The sequence below is a fragment of the Chrysoperla carnea genome, assembly GCF_905475395.1.
Source record: "Chrysoperla carnea chromosome X unlocalized genomic scaffold, inChrCarn1.1 SUPER_X_unloc_84, whole genome shotgun sequence".
Taxonomy (NCBI): domain Eukaryota; kingdom Metazoa; phylum Arthropoda; class Insecta; order Neuroptera; family Chrysopidae; genus Chrysoperla; species Chrysoperla carnea.
In genome coordinates, this window is record NW_025408216.1 from 12,139 (window position 1) to 32,602 (window position 20,464).

At 25.8% G+C, this 20,464-nt stretch overlaps 4 non-coding genes and 1 pseudogene across 4 annotated transcripts; 1 reads left to right on the plus strand and 4 right to left on the minus strand.

The window, feature by feature from the left end:
* Positions 1–426: 426 nt before the first annotated feature.
* On the minus strand, positions 427–545 carry LOC123304721. The gene has a single exon (XR_006536712.1). It is a non-coding gene; the product is annotated as a 5S ribosomal RNA (ribosomal RNA).
* A 6,370-nt stretch (positions 546–6,915) lies between these two features.
* Positions 6,916–7,034, minus strand: LOC123304722. The gene has a single exon (XR_006536713.1). It is a non-coding gene; the product is annotated as a 5S ribosomal RNA (ribosomal RNA).
* A 6,499-nt stretch (positions 7,035–13,533) lies between these two features.
* Positions 13,534–13,688, minus strand: LOC123304724. The gene has a single exon (XR_006536714.1). It is a non-coding gene; the product is annotated as a 5.8S ribosomal RNA (ribosomal RNA).
* Positions 13,689–14,660: 972 nt separating this feature from the next.
* Positions 14,661–16,849, minus strand: LOC123304720. The gene has a single exon (XR_006536711.1). It is a non-coding gene; the product is annotated as a small subunit ribosomal RNA (ribosomal RNA).
* A 2,470-nt stretch (positions 16,850–19,319) lies between these two features.
* Positions 19,320–19,438, plus strand: LOC123304723 (annotated as a pseudogene).
* Positions 19,439–20,464: the final 1,026 nt, after the last annotated feature.

Below are 20,464 nucleotides of genomic sequence, written 5' to 3' on the forward strand. Positions count from 1 at the left end.
GAAATATTTTCGGTCCTATATATAGGACCAACATATATTATTAAATAAGAGTATATTATTTTTATTAAAAAATATATATATATATATATATATATATATATATATATATATATATAAATATAAATTATTGAAATAAAATTAAACATTATTAAAATTTTGTTATAATTATAAGCGATTGCTATTTCTAAAAATAAATAAATTTCATAAAATTTATATTATTTTATATTCATTTGAAATATTAAAAAAACTTCTCGCTTTAAAGTAACCATGATATGAGTTATAAATGCAATAAAATTTTATACAAAAAATAATATTTATTTGTTGATGAATAATATAAAAGGTTTACATTTCTAAATAACATATATTTATATATGGTGTGTAAAAAAAAAGAAAAGAAGAAAAATAATTTATATTTTTAATATAAAAAGGCAACCGCACACAGTGTTCCCAAGCGGTCACCCATCCAAGTACTGACTGTGCCCAATGTTGCTTAACTTCGGTGATCGGACGAGAACCGGTGTTTTCAACGTGGTATGGCTGTTGCCAGTAATAAATGAAAATTTTTACAAATATATATTTTTCATAAATATCATTAATATTAAAGTATATTATTAAAATTTTCAATGAAGTAATCAATTTAAATATATACTTATTTATTATACCATATATTTTAAATAAAAATGCAACCGCACACAGTATTCTCAAGTGGCCACCCATCCGTGGTACTGACTGTGGCAAATGTTTCTAAACTATTATTTTATAAAATATTTATACAAAAAATAATTTACTCTTATCAAATATTAATTTGTGGCCTGTATTAAGGCCTATGTTATTTTCATTTTTTAGCAAAAATAATGAAATATTTCAATATATTATTAAAGTAACAGATCATTTCTTTTTTGGTGCTGCTTTTTTAATTTTTGTAGGAGATGATTTGGCAACAGAAGCTTTCTTAGCTTTTGGTGCTTTCGGTTTACGAGCAGGGCTACTTTTGGCAGCGGATTTTGTACTTTTTGCTGGTTTTGCTTTAACTGGTGCTTTTTTTGATGCCGCTGATGATTTTGCAGTAACTTTTTTAGCAGCAGTTGATGATGATGGAGTCGCTTTTTTTGCTTTAGGCTTTTTGGCTGCCAATGATGTAGTTGTGGCTTTCTTTTCTTTTGGTGCCCGTTTACTTTTAGCACTCTTTGCTGAACCTTTTGCTCCACTTTCTTTTTTGGATACTTTTGATTTAGCTGAAGAATTAGATGAAGCGGAAGCAGCCAATTTGAATGAACCAGATGCACCTTTACCTTTAGTTTGTACCAAGGCTCCCTCAGTTACAGCAGCTTTTAAATATTTTTTAATAAATGGTGAAATTTTATCAGAATCCACTTTATAATTTGCAGCTAAATATTTTTTAATTGCTTGTAATGATGAACCACCACGTTCTTTTAAATTTTTAATTGCGTTAACAACCATTTCTGATGTACGTGGATGTGTTGGTTTTGAATGTTGTTTTGTACGTTTAGCACCAGAAGCTGTTGCTTTTTTTGTTGGTGTTGTAGAAGCAGCAGTAACCGCAGTTGCTGCAACAGCTGTAGAATTTTCTTCGGCCATATTTTTTACTTTATAAAAATAATGTATTTATTATAAATATTTAAATGATAAAATATAATAATTCTATCAAATAAAAAATAAAGGTTTTCAATTATATCATTATTCACAATAATATAAGTCCCTATGTAAGTCAAAGTACCATGTAGAAAACACATAAAAATTAAATAGTATTTCTAATTTACTGTCGTAGTAAACATGATTTATTTTTTCAATTTCTATAATATATAAAATAATAAATTATAAATTTAATAATAATATTTATTTTATAAATTAAAATATATTTAATTTTTTTATTAACAATTATTAATAAACATAGTTTAATATTAATTATTTCAATCATACAAAACAATAATATTTTTAAGGTAAACTTAAAAAGTATATATTTTTATTTTTTATTTAATATCGATTTATTATAAATTATTAGTATATAAATAATTAAAAAATTTAATATATAAATATATATATTATAGTATAAGATTTCATTTTTAGAAAAACTTTTTTTGTCAATAATGAAAACGTATTATTATGAAATGTGTTAATCGAACATTGACAAAATATATTTCATTAGAAAATACTTTTATTTATGCATTAATATCAATAATTAACTATTAAATTAATTTTTTCATAATTATATAAAGAAATTTTATACTGATATAAGTATTTATATATTATAATATTTATTTTAAATATAAAAAAATTTATGACAAAATATATTATTAGAGTATTTGTTGAGATTAATATAAGATTATTTTAAATAAGAATTAATTTATATAATTATTAAAATATTATTAATTTTATGTTATGTAATTTTAATAAAAATAAATAATAATAATAAATATAAAAATTTTTTAACAATTTAAATTTTATATGATCTAAATAATTTTGTTAAGTACGATATGAGAAATCATTGTAAGCTTCGTTAAGAAACTTTGTAATATAAAATAATAATAATAATATTAAATATATAAATAAATAAAATAAATTTGATACATATTTTTGGTTCATTCTGTGTATAAATCAAAGGATACCGAATAATTGGTAACGGATGCGATATATTATAGTATCGAGTATTAAAACATAATATATAAATTTATCTTGTTATTCAAATTTTTTGTTACTTAACTTATGTATTTAGAAAATTTATAATATTATTTATATAATTGACATAAAATCTTATAAATTGAAATTTTATTAATATGTATCAAAAGAAGAGAGTAACGTATTGATATAATATCAAAGGATACTGATTATTTAAATAACGAATACGTCATATATTGTTTGTGTAACAAAGTTCACTTGGCCATCTAGTTGAAAATAACATTTTCAATAGAAAGTTTATATGCTTTTTTTTTTCTTTAATTATTAAAAAAATAAATTGAAATTTAATTCAATCAAATTTTATAATAATTTTTAAAAAATTTTTCCTTTTAAAAAATATTTTGTGATGTTGTGATAATATGTATTAATACAAGTGCATCCTGATACTTTTATCTCTAGTAAAGGTATGAGTATCATGAACAGTTTTGTTATCTAATGATATTATTTTGATAATATTTTGTGTATATTCTTATAATATTTTGTCTAAATATCATCATAATACAATATTATTTTGATAATATTTTATGAATATTCTTATAATATGTTACCTAAATGTCATCATAATATGATGAATTATTTCCATAATAACATATAAAAAAGAAAAAAAAAAAAAAGAATCATTAATTTATAATTATTTAAATTGATTCTTTAAAAAAATATTATAATATATTATTTATAAAAATAATTTTTACTCTTATTTTAAATAAATTTGTGGCCTTTTATTAAAAGGCCTATGATCGATGTATTATTATTATAAAAATTAATGCAATGTTTTTAATTTATGCTTTCTTTTCAGTTTTCTTTGGTAATAACACTGCTTGAATGTTTGGTAATACACCACCTTGAGCAATTGTTACACCAGATAATAATTTATTTAATTCTTCATCATTACGAATTGCCAATTGTAAATGACGTGGAATGATACGTGTTTTTTTGTTATCACGGGCAGCATTACCAGCTAACTCGAGAACTTCTGCAGCCAAATATTCCATAACAGCAGCCAAATATACTGGGGCACCAGCACCTACTCGTTCAGCATAATTTCCTTTTCGTAATAATCTGTGAATTCTTCCAACAGGAAATTGTAATCCTGCTCGGCTTGATCTTGACTTTGCCTTTCCCTTTACTTTACCACCTTTACCTCGTCCAGACATAGCGAATAAATTTATTTAATTAATATTTTTTTTTGTAAATATAATCACACAGATGTGTACGTTACGGGGATTGTAACATAAATGTTTAAAATGTTATTTGGGTATTTTAATTTATAATATTTATAAAATATAAAACTTTAAAAATAAACCAATCACCTTATAGTATTATTTTCAGCCAATCAGAGAGTAGTATTCATTTTTATTGTTATATCCATCTTCGCGTATATAATACGCTAGTTGTATACACGACACGCTCATACATATACTGACTGGTGTTCTGTAACTATCTGTGTATATTAATTGTTTGTAACAATGCCACCAAAAACAAGTGGAAAAGCAGCAAAAAAAGCTGGCAAAGCTCAAAAAAATATATCAAAGAGTGATAAGAAAAAGAAGAGGAAGCGCAAGGAATCATATGCAATTTACATTTACAAAGTATTAAAACAAGTGCATCCTGATACTGGTATCTCTAGTAAAGCTATGAGTATCATGAACAGTTTTGTTAATGATATTTTTGAACGTATTGCTGCTGAAGCATCACGTTTAGCACATTATAATAAACGTTCAACAATCACAAGTCGGGAAATTCAAACCGCAGTTCGATTATTATTACCTGGTGAATTGGCAAAGCACGCTGTTAGTGAAGGTACTAAAGCTGTTACAAAATATACAAGTTCAAAATAAATAAATCGAAAATATTATTTAATTGATAACATAAAAATACATCAACATATAAAAACGGCTCTCTTTTTAAGAGAGCCATCAAATTTTTTAAATAAGAGTAAATTATTTTTATATATACAAAAAAATTAAATAAACAATTATTAATATCATATTTAATATAAAATTTTATATATTAATAGCTTGAATATATCTATTATTAGTATATCAATATTATTAATTTTAAATATAATAAAGGATATCGCGGAATATATATCGTAAATCAGTGTAATGCAAATGCATTACATTACCTTTATTATTTTCATTTTACATTTACTACTTGTTTATGTACGCTTATAATTATTAGAAAAATATTTTTAATAATTTTAAAAAATAAATGAAATAATAAAAATTTAATAATAAATTATTTATTGAAAGTATAAAAAATGGTATAGCAAAATCTTTATTTTCTTTGATTAAGGCGAAATGTTTTATTAGTTATAAATTCGATAATCTCCTATCGATACTTGTTACTCTTAACTTGTATATATAAAAAATATAATAGTATATTAATTTATAATAAAATTTTTTCAAAAATTCAATAAGTTATTGTAAAATAAAATAGATAATATACAAATTATAATTTATTATTGCAGATATATTACAATAAAAAAAAAAAATAAAAATATTTGGTAATGTATGTTATAAACAAAATAATTTGTTGTAAACAAATTATATAATATGTTATATTTATTAACAAATTTATTTACTCTTATATAAATAAAATTAGTGGCTTCCCAAAAAGGAAAGCCTGTTTAAATTTATCGGATGTATTAAATATTCTTTAATAAATTTACTAAATATTTTAAGTAAATTATTATATTTTCTTAACCTCCAAAACCATACAAAGTACGACCTTGTCGTTTTAATGCATATACAACATCCATAGCTGTAACTGTTTTACGTTTTGCGTGTTCAGTATATGTAACAGCATCCCGAATAACATTTTCAAGGAATACTTTAAGTACACCACGTGTTTCTTCATAAATTAAACCAGAGATACGTTTTACTCCACCTCGTCGTGCTAAACGACGAATTGCAGGTTTTGTAATACCTTGGATATTATCACGCAAAACTTTTCTATGACGTTTTGCACCCCCTTTTCCAAGACCCTTTCCACCTTTTCCTCTGCCAGTCATTTTAATAAAAAATTATTTACAATATTTTAACGAACGGATAACACGTGTGTTAACCTCACAAGTATTGTAATGTATGTGAGCGCCGGTACAATTGTGCCTTTTTATATAAAGCATTAAAGATTTTTTAAGCCACGCCTATACAATTTGATTAGTCCATACTCTGATAGCTATCCAATAGGATATGACAACAAAAATTTTGAAATTTCATATAAATATAAATACAACACATTTATTTCGCATTTAAACATTTGACTTTGTAGTATCAAATTGTCGAATATAATTTTTAAAATTGTGTGTTTTTTTGTAAAAACATTATTATTTGAAAATGGCTAGAACCAAGCAAACTGCACGTAAATCAACTGGTGGTAAAGCACCAAGAAAACAATTAGCAACGAAAGCTGCACGTAAAAGTGCACCAGCAACTGGTGGAGTAAAAAAACCACACAGATATCGTCCTGGTACAGTAGCTTTACGAGAAATTCGTCGTTATCAAAAAAGTACTGAATTGTTAATTCGTAAATTACCATTCCAACGTTTAGTACGTGAAATTGCACAAGATTTTAAAACCGATTTACGTTTTCAAAGTTCAGCTGTTATGGCATTACAAGAAGCTAGTGAAGCCTATTTAGTAGGTTTATTTGAAGATACCAATTTATGCGCAATTCATGCAAAGCGTGTTACAATTATGCCTAAGGATATACAATTGGCAAGACGTATTCGTGGAGAACGTGCATAAGCGTTTTAAATGACAATTTAAAAAAAAAAAAACAAATAAGAAATATTTTCGGTCCTATATATAGGACCAACATATATTATTAAATAAGAGTATATTATTTTTATTAAAAAATATATATATATATATATATATATATATATATATATATATATATATATAAATATAAATTATTGAAATAAAATTAAACATTATTAAAATTTTGTTATAATTATAAGCGATTGCTATTTCTAAAAATAAATAAATTTCATAAAATTTATATTATTTTATATTCATTTGAAATATTAAAAAAACTTCTCGCTTTAAAGTAACCATGATATGAGTTATAAATGCAATAAAATTTTATACAAAAAATAATATTTATTTGTTGATGAATAATATAAAAGGTTTACATTTCTAAATAACATATATTTATATATGGTGTGTAAAAAAAAAGAAAAGAAGAAAAATAATTTATATTTTTAATATAAAAAGGCAACCGCACACAGTGTTCCCAAGCGGTCACCCATCCAAGTACTGACTGTGCCCAATGTTGCTTAACTTCGGTGATCGGACGAGAACCGGTGTTTTCAACGTGGTATGGCTGTTGCCAGTAATAAATGAAAATTTTTACAAATATATATTTTTCATAAATATCATTAATATTAAAGTATATTATTAAAATTTTCAATGAAGTAATCAATTTAAATATATACTTATTTATTATACCATATATTTTAAATAAAAATGCAACCGCACACAGTATTCTCAAGTGGCCACCCATCCGTGGTACTGACTGTGGCAAATGTTTCTAAACTATTATTTTATAAAATATTTATACAAAAAATAATTTACTCTTATCAAATATTAATTTGTGGCCTGTATTAAGGCCTATGTTATTTTCATTTTTTAGCAAAAATAATGAAATATTTCAATATATTATTAAAGTAACAGATCATTTCTTTTTTGGTGCTGCTTTTTTAATTTTTGTAGGAGATGATTTGGCAACAGAAGCTTTCTTAGCTTTTGGTGCTTTCGGTTTACGAGCAGGGCTACTTTTGGCAGCGGATTTTGTACTTTTTGCTGGTTTTGCTTTAACTGGTGCTTTTTTTGATGCCGCTGATGATTTTGCAGTAACTTTTTTAGCAGCAGTTGATGATGATGGAGTCGCTTTTTTTGCTTTAGGCTTTTTGGCTGCCAATGATGTAGTTGTGGCTTTCTTTTCTTTTGGTGCCCGTTTACTTTTAGCACTCTTTGCTGAACCTTTTGCTCCACTTTCTTTTTTGGATACTTTTGATTTAGCTGAAGAATTAGATGAAGCGGAAGCAGCCAATTTGAATGAACCAGATGCACCTTTACCTTTAGTTTGTACCAAGGCTCCCTCAGTTACAGCAGCTTTTAAATATTTTTTAATAAATGGTGAAATTTTATCAGAATCCACTTTATAATTTGCAGCTAAATATTTTTTAATTGCTTGTAATGATGAACCACCACGTTCTTTTAAATTTTTAATTGCGTTAACAACCATTTCTGATGTACGTGGATGTGTTGGTTTTGAATGTTGTTTTGTACGTTTAGCACCAGAAGCTGTTGCTTTTTTTGTTGGTGTTGTAGAAGCAGCAGTAACCGCAGTTGCTGCAACAGCTGTAGAATTTTCTTCGGCCATATTTTTTACTTTATAAAAATAATGTATTTATTATAAATATTTAAATGATAAAATATAATAATTCTATCAAATAAAAAATAAAGGTTTTCAATTATATCATTATTCACAATAATATAAGTCCCTATGTAAGTCAAAGTACCATGTAGAAAACACATAAAAATTAAATAGTATTTCTAATTTACTGTCGTAGTAAACATGATTTATTTTTTCAATTTCTATAATATATAAAATAATAAATTATAAATTTAATAATAATATTTATTTTATAAATTAAAATATATTTAATTTTTTTATTAACAATTATTAATAAACATAGTTTAATATTAATTATTTCAATCATACAAAACAATAATATTTTTAAGGTAAACTTAAAAAGTATATATTTTTATTTTTTATTTAATATCGATTTATTATAAATTATTAGTATATAAATAATTAAAAAATTTAATATATAAATATATATATTATAGTATAAGATTTCATTTTTAGAAAAACTTTTTTTGTCAATAATGAAAACGTATTATTATGAAATGTGTTAATCGAACATTGACAAAATATATTTCATTAGAAAATACTTTTATTTATGCATTAATATCAATAATTAACTATTAAATTAATTTTTTCATAATTATATAAAGAAATTTTATACTGATATAAGTATTTATATATTATAATATTTATTTTAAATATAAAAAAATTTATGACAAAATATATTATTAGAGTATTTGTTGAGATTAATATAAGATTATTTTAAATAAGAATTAATTTATATAATTATTAAAATATTATTAATTTTATGTTATGTAATTTTAATAAAAATAAATAATAATAATAAATATAAAAATTTTTTAACAATTTAAATTTTATATGATCTAAATAATTTTGTTAAGTACGATATGAGAAATCATTGTAAGCTTCGTTAAGAAACTTTGTAATATAAAATAATAATAATAATATTAAATATATAAATAAATAAAATAAATTTGATACATATTTTTGGTTCATTCTGTGTATAAATCAAAGGATACCGAATAATTGGTAACGGATGCGATATATTATAGTATCGAGTATTAAAACATAATATATAAATTTATCTTGTTATTCAAATTTTTTGTTACTTAACTTATGTATTTAGAAAATTTATAATATTATTTATATAATTGACATAAAATCTTATAAATTGAAATTTTATTAATATGTATCAAAAGAAGAGAGTAACGTATTGATATAATATCAAAGGATACTGATTATTTAAATAACGAATACGTCATATATTGTTTGTGTAACAAAGTTCACTTGGCCATCTAGTTGAAAATAACATTTTCAATAGAAAGTTTATATGCTTTTTTTTTTCTTTAATTATTAAAAAAATAAATTGAAATTTAATTCAATCAAATTTTATAATAATTTTTAAAAAATTTTTCCTTTTAAAAAATATTTTGTGATGTTGTGATAATATGTATTAATACAAGTGCATCCTGATACTTTTATCTCTAGTAAAGGTATGAGTATCATGAACAGTTTTGTTATCTAATGATATTATTTTGATAATATTTTGTGTATATTCTTATAATATTTTGTCTAAATATCATCATAATACAATATTATTTTGATAATATTTTATGAATATTCTTATAATATGTTACCTAAATGTCATCATAATATGATGAATTATTTCCATAATAACATATAAAAAAGAAAAAAAAAAAAAAGAATCATTAATTTATAATTATTTAAATTGATTCTTTAAAAAAATATTATAATATATTATTTATAAAAATAATTTTTACTCTTATTTTAAATAAATTTGTGGCCTTTTATTAAAAGGCCTATGATCGATGTATTATTATTATAAAAATTAATGCAATGTTTTTAATTTATGCTTTCTTTTCAGTTTTCTTTGGTAATAACACTGCTTGAATGTTTGGTAATACACCACCTTGAGCAATTGTTACACCAGATAATAATTTATTTAATTCTTCATCATTACGAATTGCCAATTGTAAATGACGTGGAATGATACGTGTTTTTTTGTTATCACGGGCAGCATTACCAGCTAACTCGAGAACTTCTGCAGCCAAATATTCCATAACAGCAGCCAAATATACTGGGGCACCAGCACCTACTCGTTCAGCATAATTTCCTTTTCGTAATAATCTGTGAATTCTTCCAACAGGAAATTGTAATCCTGCTCGGCTTGATCTTGACTTTGCCTTTCCCTTTACTTTACCACCTTTACCTCGTCCAGACATAGCGAATAAATTTATTTAATTAATATTTTTTTTTGTAAATATAATCACACAGATGTGTACGTTACGGGGATTGTAACATAAATGTTTAAAATGTTATTTGGGTATTTTAATTTATAATATTTATAAAATATAAAACTTTAAAAATAAACCAATCACAATCAATCAATCCAGGGAACTCGAACGCTCATACAGAAAAGAAAACTCTTCCTGAATCTTCCGACGGCGTCTCCAGGCCTTTTTAGGTTACCCTGACGAACTCTCTTACGAGGGCCCGACTTATAAACGGTTCCGCTGCCGGGTACCGGAATAGGAACCGGTTTCCCTTTCGCCCAATGGATGTATATATTTATATATATATATATATTTATACATATTTATTAATAATGTTTATTGTTTTTTAAAAAAAAAAAAGCAATAATATTTATTAATAATATTGTATTTATATTTTTATATATTATATTTATTTAAACACATCAAAACATTAACATCGGTTTTCACCTAGGGCTTAGGATCGACTGACTCGTGTGCAACGGCTGTTCACACGAAACCCTTCTCCACGTCAGTCCTCCAGGGCCTCGCTGGAGTATTTGCTACTACCACCAAGATCTGCACCGATGGCGGCTCCAGATGGCCTCACGGCCAATCCTTCCGCGCACACCACCGCGACCCTCCTACTCGTTAGGGTTTCATGATAAAAGATAAATATCTTTTATCGAAAATACCAACTAACGGTAGAGTATAAGCATGACGCTTCAGCGCCATCCATTTTCAGGGCTAGTTGCTTCGGCAGGTGAGTTGTTACACACTCCTTAGCGGATTCCGACTTCCATGGCCACCGTCCTGCTGTCTTAAGCAACCAACGCCTTTCATGGTATCCCATAAGCGTCAATTTTGGCGCTTTAACTCTACGTTTGGTTCATCCCACAGCGCCAGTTCTGCTTACCAAAAGTGGCCCACTTGGCACTCTGATCCATATATACAAAAAAATATATTCTCATAGCTTCACATTATAAATAATGTTTTTAAGAAAGCTAGAGATCTCACCCATTTAAAGTTTGAGAATAGGTTGAGGTCGTTTCGGCCCCAAGGCCTCTAATCATTCGCTTTACCGGATGAGACTCTTATATAATGAACGCCAGCTATCCTGAGGGAAACTTCGGAGGGAACCAGCTACTAGATGGTTCGATTAGTCTTTCGCCCCTATACCCAGTTCCGACGATCGATTTGCACGTCAGAATCGCTACGGACCTCCATCAGGGTTTCCCCTGACTTCATCCTGACCAGGCATAGTTCACCATCTTTCGGGTCCCAGCGTGTACGCTCTAGGTGCGCCTCTATTATAATAAAAATCCGAAAACTAAATTATAATAATATAAGACGCCCTAGGAGTGCGATATTTAATACATAATATAAATATATCCTCCTTTTATCATTTATATAAAAAAAAATATAAATAATATTTACTTTCATTGTGCCTTTGGGTTTCATAAAATTTTTATAAATATTTCGATGAAAAAATATTTTATTCCCAATGACTTGCGTACATGCTAGACTCCTTGGTCCGTGTTTCAAGACGGGTCCTGAAAGTACCCAAAGCTATATCGTCGCTGACAGATAAATTTTTAATAAAAAAAAAAAAAAAAAATGAACCAGTTCATTATCATACACCTACTGACAGTTAAATAGTATCATATAACGGCATAAAATCCGTATATATAATATGTTTTAATAAAAAAAAACCTATTTATACTCGTGGTGGATCTGAACGCGTTAATAACGCGGCTCAATATCAATTTATAATTAATACCATCAAACAATTAATCAAGAAACATAGGCATTTAACATACACAAAATATTATCCAAAAAAATAATATTGTACATTAATCAACGCACCAATGCCTATAGATTAATATTTAATGGGTCGCAACGTCCTACAAGATGAGAAGTGCATACCTCGTTATCATACAATTAACAATATACAGCAGTGCATATATTTTTACTAAAAATACAAAATTCCTAATAAAAATTTTTTGTCACATGCTAGTACAAATTGGTTGATTAACGATAAAAAGTAAATGAATCTCATCTTTCGACCTTTCGGGTTTCTCAGGTTTACCCCTGAACGGTTTTACGTACTCTTTAACTCTCTCTTCAAAGTTCTTTTCAACTTTCCCTCACGGTACTTGTTCGCTATCGGTCTCGTGGTAATATTTAGCCTTAGATGGAGTTTACCACCCACTTAGAGCTGCACTCTCAAGCAACCCGACTCTAAGGAAAGATTCACCTATCATCAATAATAATCACTACGGGCCTGGCACCCTCTATGGGTATATGGCCCCATTCAAGATGGACTTGGATGTATTATATAACAATAGGTTTATATTGAATCTTCCTAAACACTACATTCCCCAAGTGTCTGTTTATCAGCCACGGGGTTCAGTGCTGGGCTTATCCCTGTTCGCTCGCCGCTACTAAGGGAATCCTAGTTAGTTTCTTTTCCTCCGCTTAATAATATGCTTAAATTCAGCGGGTAATCTCACCTACTCTGAGGTCGTAAAAGTTTTTAGAAGTATTAAAACAAAAATTTTTTTTATATATTATGTTTTTGTTATATTTTATAAGTAAACAATTTTCTTAATTATTCATACTCAAATTTTTTTTATATTATTATATAATATTATTTTTATATTTATCTAAAGAGAAGAAAATAAAAAATAAATAATTATATATATTAATTTTTTTCGAGTATATTGAAAATTTTATTACAAATAAAATATTCCATAACAAAATATTAATATATAATATTTTTGTTTATTCTTCTTTATTTAATATTTTAAAAATATATTATTAATATCATTTATTATTAATATTATTATTAACATAAAGTTTTATAATATTATATATAAATGATAAAAAATAATATTGATATATTAATTTAAAAATGTCGACAAATAATAAAAAATATATAAATTTTAAATGCTATTAAAAACATTTTATATTTATTTTTTTCTTATATTTGGCGTAAAACATTCATATATAAATAATTTTACATTTCTTTTATAAAAATTTTATTTATCAATTTATAATTAAATATGAAAAAATAAATTTTCTTTTTTAATTATTGATCAATTTCTTTTTCATAAAAAAAATTTTATGTAAAATAATCTTTTATTATATTATAATATAATGTATACGACCCTCAGCCAGATGTGGTCCGGGAACAGTATCCAAGGACCGCAATGTGCGTTCGAAATGTCAATGTTCATGTGTCCTGCAGTTCACAAGTTGACGCGCAATTAGCTGCGTTCTTCATCGACCCACGAGCCAAGTGATCCACCGTCCAGGGTAATCTTTTTAAATTTTAAATGTAAGTATTATTATTAATAATAATCTTTATTTTTAATATAAAAAATAAAATTATTAATTTATATATATCTTTATAAATTCTTTTAAAATAAAAAAATTTTTCTAGAATATAAATTATATATTTTATTTTAAATATATATATATAAATTAAAGATATTATGGTATTAATAAATATATACATAACATTTTTGATATTTTTGTTAGTGCTAGCTAGATATAATAATTAATATTTGGTATATTTTATAGAAATGTATTTATTTTTTTTTTTATAAATTATTTTCTACATAAAAATATATATAATATTAATATGGTACAAAACAAATGGATTTGTTTTTTAACATAATAACTTTTAATAAAAAAAAAGAAATATCAAGACAAAATATAAAGAAATTTAAATTTAAAATAAATTTTATTCTTTAAAAAAATTTTATCTTGTGTTTTCTTTATTTTTATTATATAACATAGAAAAATAAAAATATAGATTATATCAATTATAATCTTATTTTATTTTTCTTAATAGAGATTATATACATATAAACAAATAATTTCAATATATTCTATTTTTAATTTCACTTTTTTTTATAAGAGAAATTATTTATAGATTTTATTAATAATTATTGTTTTATAATAATAATAATAATATTGAATATAAAAATATTTTATATGTAACAAAAAATATTATTAATATTTATATAATATTCTCTATATTATATGTATAGATATATTATGTGTATAAAAAAAGTTTGGCGTATTACTTTAATATGCGCTATCATAACCAAAATAAATCTCTTTTAACACATAATTACTATTATATATTTTTGAGAAAATTACATATTAATATGTTATTTTGTTAAAAAAAAAAAAAAATATTTCTTATCAATAATATTTTTATTTTTTGGAATATTTAAAAACAATACAAAAAATATAAATAAATATATATTTTATATATATCGTTAATGATCCTTCCGCAGGTTCACCTACGGAAACCTTGTTACGACTTTTACTTCCTCTAAATGATCAAGTTTGGTCATCTTCCCAGCAACATCGGCAATATCAGAAATATTGCCGCGTACCAGTCCGAAGACCTCACTAAATCATTCAATCGGTAGTAGCGACGGGCGGTGTGTACAAAGGGCAGGGACGTAATCAACGCGAGCTTATGACTCGCGCTTACTGGGAATTCCTCGTTCATGGGGAACAATTGCAAGCCCCAATCCCTAGCACGAAGGAGGTTCAGCGGGTTACCCGGACCTTTCGGCCTGGGAGAGAACACGCTGATTCCTTCAGTGTAGCGCGCGTGCGGCCCAGAACATCTAAGGGCATCACAGACCTGTTATTGCTCAATCTCGTGCGGCTAGAATGCCGCCTGTCCCTCTAAGAAGAATTATTTGTACGCCGGCAGTAAAAACCACATCAAAAAACTGCACATACCCATACACCTTTAACATATGCAACATAAAGCACAATATATAATACAAAATATAATCTTGATTATTAAAAATCTCAAAAATACATGCATATATATATAAATACAATACATAACACATATGAAAATAGGAATGATATAGGAAATTAAACAGTTGATGGGCCTTGAGATGCCGGTAAAGTACGTCTATTTAGCAGGCTAGAGTCTCGTTCGTTATCGGAATTAACCAGACAAATCGCTCCACCAACTAAGAACGGCCATGCACCACCACCCACCGAATCAAGAAAGAGCTCTCAATCTGTCAATCCTTCCGGTGTCCGGGCCTGGTGAGGTTTCCCGTGTTGAGTCAAATTAAGCCGCAGGCTCCACTCCTGGTGGTGCCCTTCCGTCAATTCCTTTAAGTTTCAGCTTTGCAACCATACTTCCCCCGGAACCCAAAAGCTTTGGTTTCCCGGAAGCTGCCCGCCGAGTCATCGGAGGAACTTCGGCGGATCGCTAGCTGGCATCGTTTATGGTTAGAACTAGGGCGGTATCTGATCGCCTTCGAACCTCTAACTTTCGTTCTTGATCAATCAAAACATTTTTGGCAAATGCTTTCGCTTCTGTCCGTCTTGCGACGATCCAAGAATTTCACCTCTAACGTCGCAATACGAATGCCCCCATCTGTCCGTATTAATCATTATCTCGGATATTCCGAAAACCAACAAAATAGAACCGAGATCCTATTCCATTATTCCATGCACACAATATTCAGGCAAAATTTTAGCCTGCCTTAAGCACTCTAATTTGTTCAAAGTAAACGTACCGGCCCATCTCGACACTCAATTAAGAGCACCGCAACGGGATTGCAATTGGGGGCTGTCACCGCTCTTAACGGTTAAACACTTACGATAAATTACATAATAAAAATATTTATATATAAAATGCATTAAATAAATAATAACATTAAAATATAATATTTTATATATAATCTATACCACCCACCGGTAGGACGTCCCACATAACATGCTAGTTAAACAATACGCGAGCATTGAACCAACAGTGTAGGACACAGATTCGACTACGAGCTTTTTAACCGCAACAACTTTAATATACGCTATTGGAGCTGGAATTACCGCGGCTGCTGGCACCAGACTTGCCCTCCAATGGATCCTCGTTAAAGGATTTAAAGTGTACTCATTCCGATTACGGGGCCTCGGATGAGTCCCGTATCGTTATTTTTCGTCACTACCTCCCCGTGCCGGGAGTGGGTAATTTGCGCGCCTGCTGCCTTCCTTGGATGTGGTAGCCGTTTCTCAGGCTCCCTCTCCGGAATCGAACCCTGATTCCCCGTTACCCGTTACAACCATGGTAGGCGCAGAACCTACCATCGACAGTTGATAAGGCAGACATTTGAAAGATGCGTCGCCGGTACGCTGACCGTGCGATCAGCTTAAAGTTATTCAGAGTCACCAAATTCGAAACGATGCAAATTGAAAATTTACACCGATTGGTTTTGATCTAATAAAAGCATTCCTTCCATCTCTGGTCGGAACTCTGTTTGCATGTATTAGCTCTAGAATTACCACAGTTATCCAAGTAAATGTGGGTACGATCTAAGGAACCATAACTGATATAATGAGCCTTTCGCGGTTTCACCTTAATTTGGCTTGTACTGAGACATGCATGGCTTAATCTTTGAGACAAGCATATGACTACTGGCAGGATCAACCAGGGAACTATTTGTATTTATAATATTAAATATATAATAAATATATATATGATATTTTTTTTTTTGTTTTCTTATTATAAGAAAAAAAATTTTCATATAATAATTATTAATATATAATAATATTATTATTACAATTTCATTTTAAATATCAGATGGTCTCACCCATTACTGATATAAATTTTTTTTTTTTTTTTTAATATCTCTATTGTTTTAAAATTAATAGAAAAAACATATGAGATATATATATTATTATTAATTTTTTCTTTTTTTTTTTCAAATATATATTTATTATGTCATTTATATAATTTTTTTGCTTTTACAAAAAGAAATATATAACATGTTATTCATAATAAATATTATTGAATAAAAAATAAAAAAATAAAATAATTATAATTTCTTGTCAGACCATCACCAAATGGGTCTTAAAAAATTTCAAACATTTTCTCATACTCGTCGCTAGATTGAAAGCGTCATTTATTTTTTAATTTTATTTAAAAAGTTAATTTTAAATAAAAAACGTTATAATAACACTTAATATTCTCGCTTGGTATGAGGTGAGTCAATGTAATATTATTTATAAATAATAATTTTTATATAAATTTTGTGTGCTCATATCAGAGTGTAAAGTTTAAAACTTATAACCCATGAACTTGCTTTGACCAAAAAAAAATACATAAATTTATATGTTATTCTATTTTATAATCAATAATTTAATAAAAATAAAAATATTATTGATATAAATAGATATACATATAGAGGTTTTTCTTACAAAAAATAATAATACAATATTTAATATCAAAATAATCCAAACTGATTACCATCCAGACTATTATCAATATATATAAGATTGTATTATTATTTATTTCAATACATATTTATTAAAACTGAGATAAAAATTTCATATAATAATAAATATGCATACATGTGTAAAAAAAAATTTTTAATATATATACAAAATAAACCAAACTGATTATCATCCAGTATATTTTGAATATATATAATTTTGTATATATTATGTGTATAGAAAAATTTTGGCGTGTTACTTTAATATGCATGCTATCATAACCAAAATATATTTCTTTTAACACATAATTACTATTATATATTTTTATACACTTACACCATCCATTATATATCTCAAAGACATTAAACTCGTTGCTTCAAACTCAAATTATTATTACTGACATACATTTCTATTATATATATTAAAGACATAAAACCCGTTGCTTTAAACTCAAATTATTATTACTGACATACATTTCTATTATATATATATATATTAAAGACATAAAACCCGTTGCTTTAAACTCAAATTATTATTACTGACATACATTTCTATTATATATATATATATTAAAGACATAAAACCCGTTGCTTTAAACTCAAATTATTATTACTGACATACATTTCTATTATATATATATATATTAAAGACATAAAACCCGTTGCTTTAAACTCAAATTATTATTACTGACATACATTTCTATTATATATATATATATTAAAGACATAAAACCCGTTGCTTTAAACTCAAATTATTATTACTGACATACATTTCTATTATATATATATATATTAAAGACATAAAACCCGTTGCTTTAAACTCAAATTATTATTACTGACATACATTTCTATTATATATATTAAAGACATAAAACCCGTTGCTTTAAACTCAAATTATTATTACTGACATACATTTCTATTATATATATATATATTAAAGACATAAAACCCGTTGCTTTAAACTCAAATTATTATTACTGACATATACTATACTATATATATATCTCAAAGACATTAAACTATTTTAATATCTAAAAATAAAATTTTATATCTAAAAATTAAAATTTAAATACATTTATATAGCTTATATAGCAAAAATACATTTTATTCACAATTTCAAACTCATATTATCATTTTACTACCGATAACCATACTCTATACAACATATGACACATATACAATATATTCAATTTATTATAAATAAAACTATTAAAAATCACAATAAATATATGTATAAAATCTATTAAGATACTCTATTCGTATGGTACAGTAATAATATGTGTCATTATATACATATAAATTATAAGTCATAACTTGTGATATTAATAGTACACCATCATATATAGTACTTAAAGAGAAAGAATTCCTTGTTTCAAACTCAAAAATGTAAGTTGTGTTAAAATGACTTAAAATGTCATGAAACGTAAAGATATATTGAAATTTTTGAAAAAAAATTTTTTGAAAAAAATTTTTTTCAGCCAAAAATCTTTGATTTTTAACAAAAAAAAATTTTTTCTCTTAAAAATGAAAATTATCATATTTATTATAAAAATTACTATTTATTATTCAATAAATACATATTATCAAAGATATTAATCAAAAATATTTACATATTTTTCATAATTCATATACATTTTTTTTTTTTATCATTGGATAAAATTATATATGATTCGATATATACTTGTAACAAATTGTCAACGACCATACTATGTTAAAAACACTGGTTCTCGTCCGATCACCAAAGTTAAGTAATATCAGGCAGTATTAGTACCGACATAGGAGACTTTTCGGGAAATCACTGTGTTGTTGTCTTTAATATATTTTTTATATTATCGTTAGAATTTGTTATAAATATTAATAACTTTGATTATTTTCGGTAGTATTTATTATAAATATCGATAGTAATTATTATAAATATTATTATTATTATTATTATTATTATTATTATTATTATAAATAATTCTTATTATTAATTATTATAAATAATATTAGTAGTAATTATTATAAATATTATCAGTAATAATTATTATAAATATTATCAGTAATAATTATTATAAATATTATCAGTAATAATTATTATAAATAACTTCAATAGTAATTATTATAAATATCTTAAGTAGTAATTATTATAAATATTATTATTATTATTATTATTATTATTATTAAAAAAAATTTATTGATAAAAAAAGCCTCTTATTTTAGAGGCTTAATATTAATTAATTAATTAATTAATAAATAAATAACTTAGAAAAAAAAAAATTGAAAAAAAAAGCCTTCAACAGTGAAGGCAATATAAAAGTTATTTTAAAAAATTTGAAAAAAAGTCCCTCCCCCTTTTGTATTACAGGAAAATGTAAAAAAATACATTCTTCCCTGTATATAAATTTTTATATATTAGTTATAAATAATACATATATAGTTTATTATTTGAGAATGTAAAAAATACATTCTCTTTATTTTCAAAAAAAATTTAACATAATAATAATAATTATTTCTTTTTTCGCTCGACTTATTTTTTTTTTTTTTTACAAAAGGGATAAAACAAATTTTTCATTTTATTTATTGGGGTAATCTCGATATTTCATTTATTTCTAAATGAAATATACGAATCCCCAAGCTAAGGGCTGAGTCTCAACAGATCGCAGCGTGGAAACTGCTCTACCGAGTACAACACCCTGCTAGGTACGTAAGTCGTCTACAAACGATTCCGAGTTCTAACGTCGAATATATAATAAAAAACATTGACCCATAATCGACCGTTAATGATTGAATGAACATAGCAACATGCTATCTGGCCGTCATTCTAAAATCATATACGGCAAATATAAGGGCTCGTGC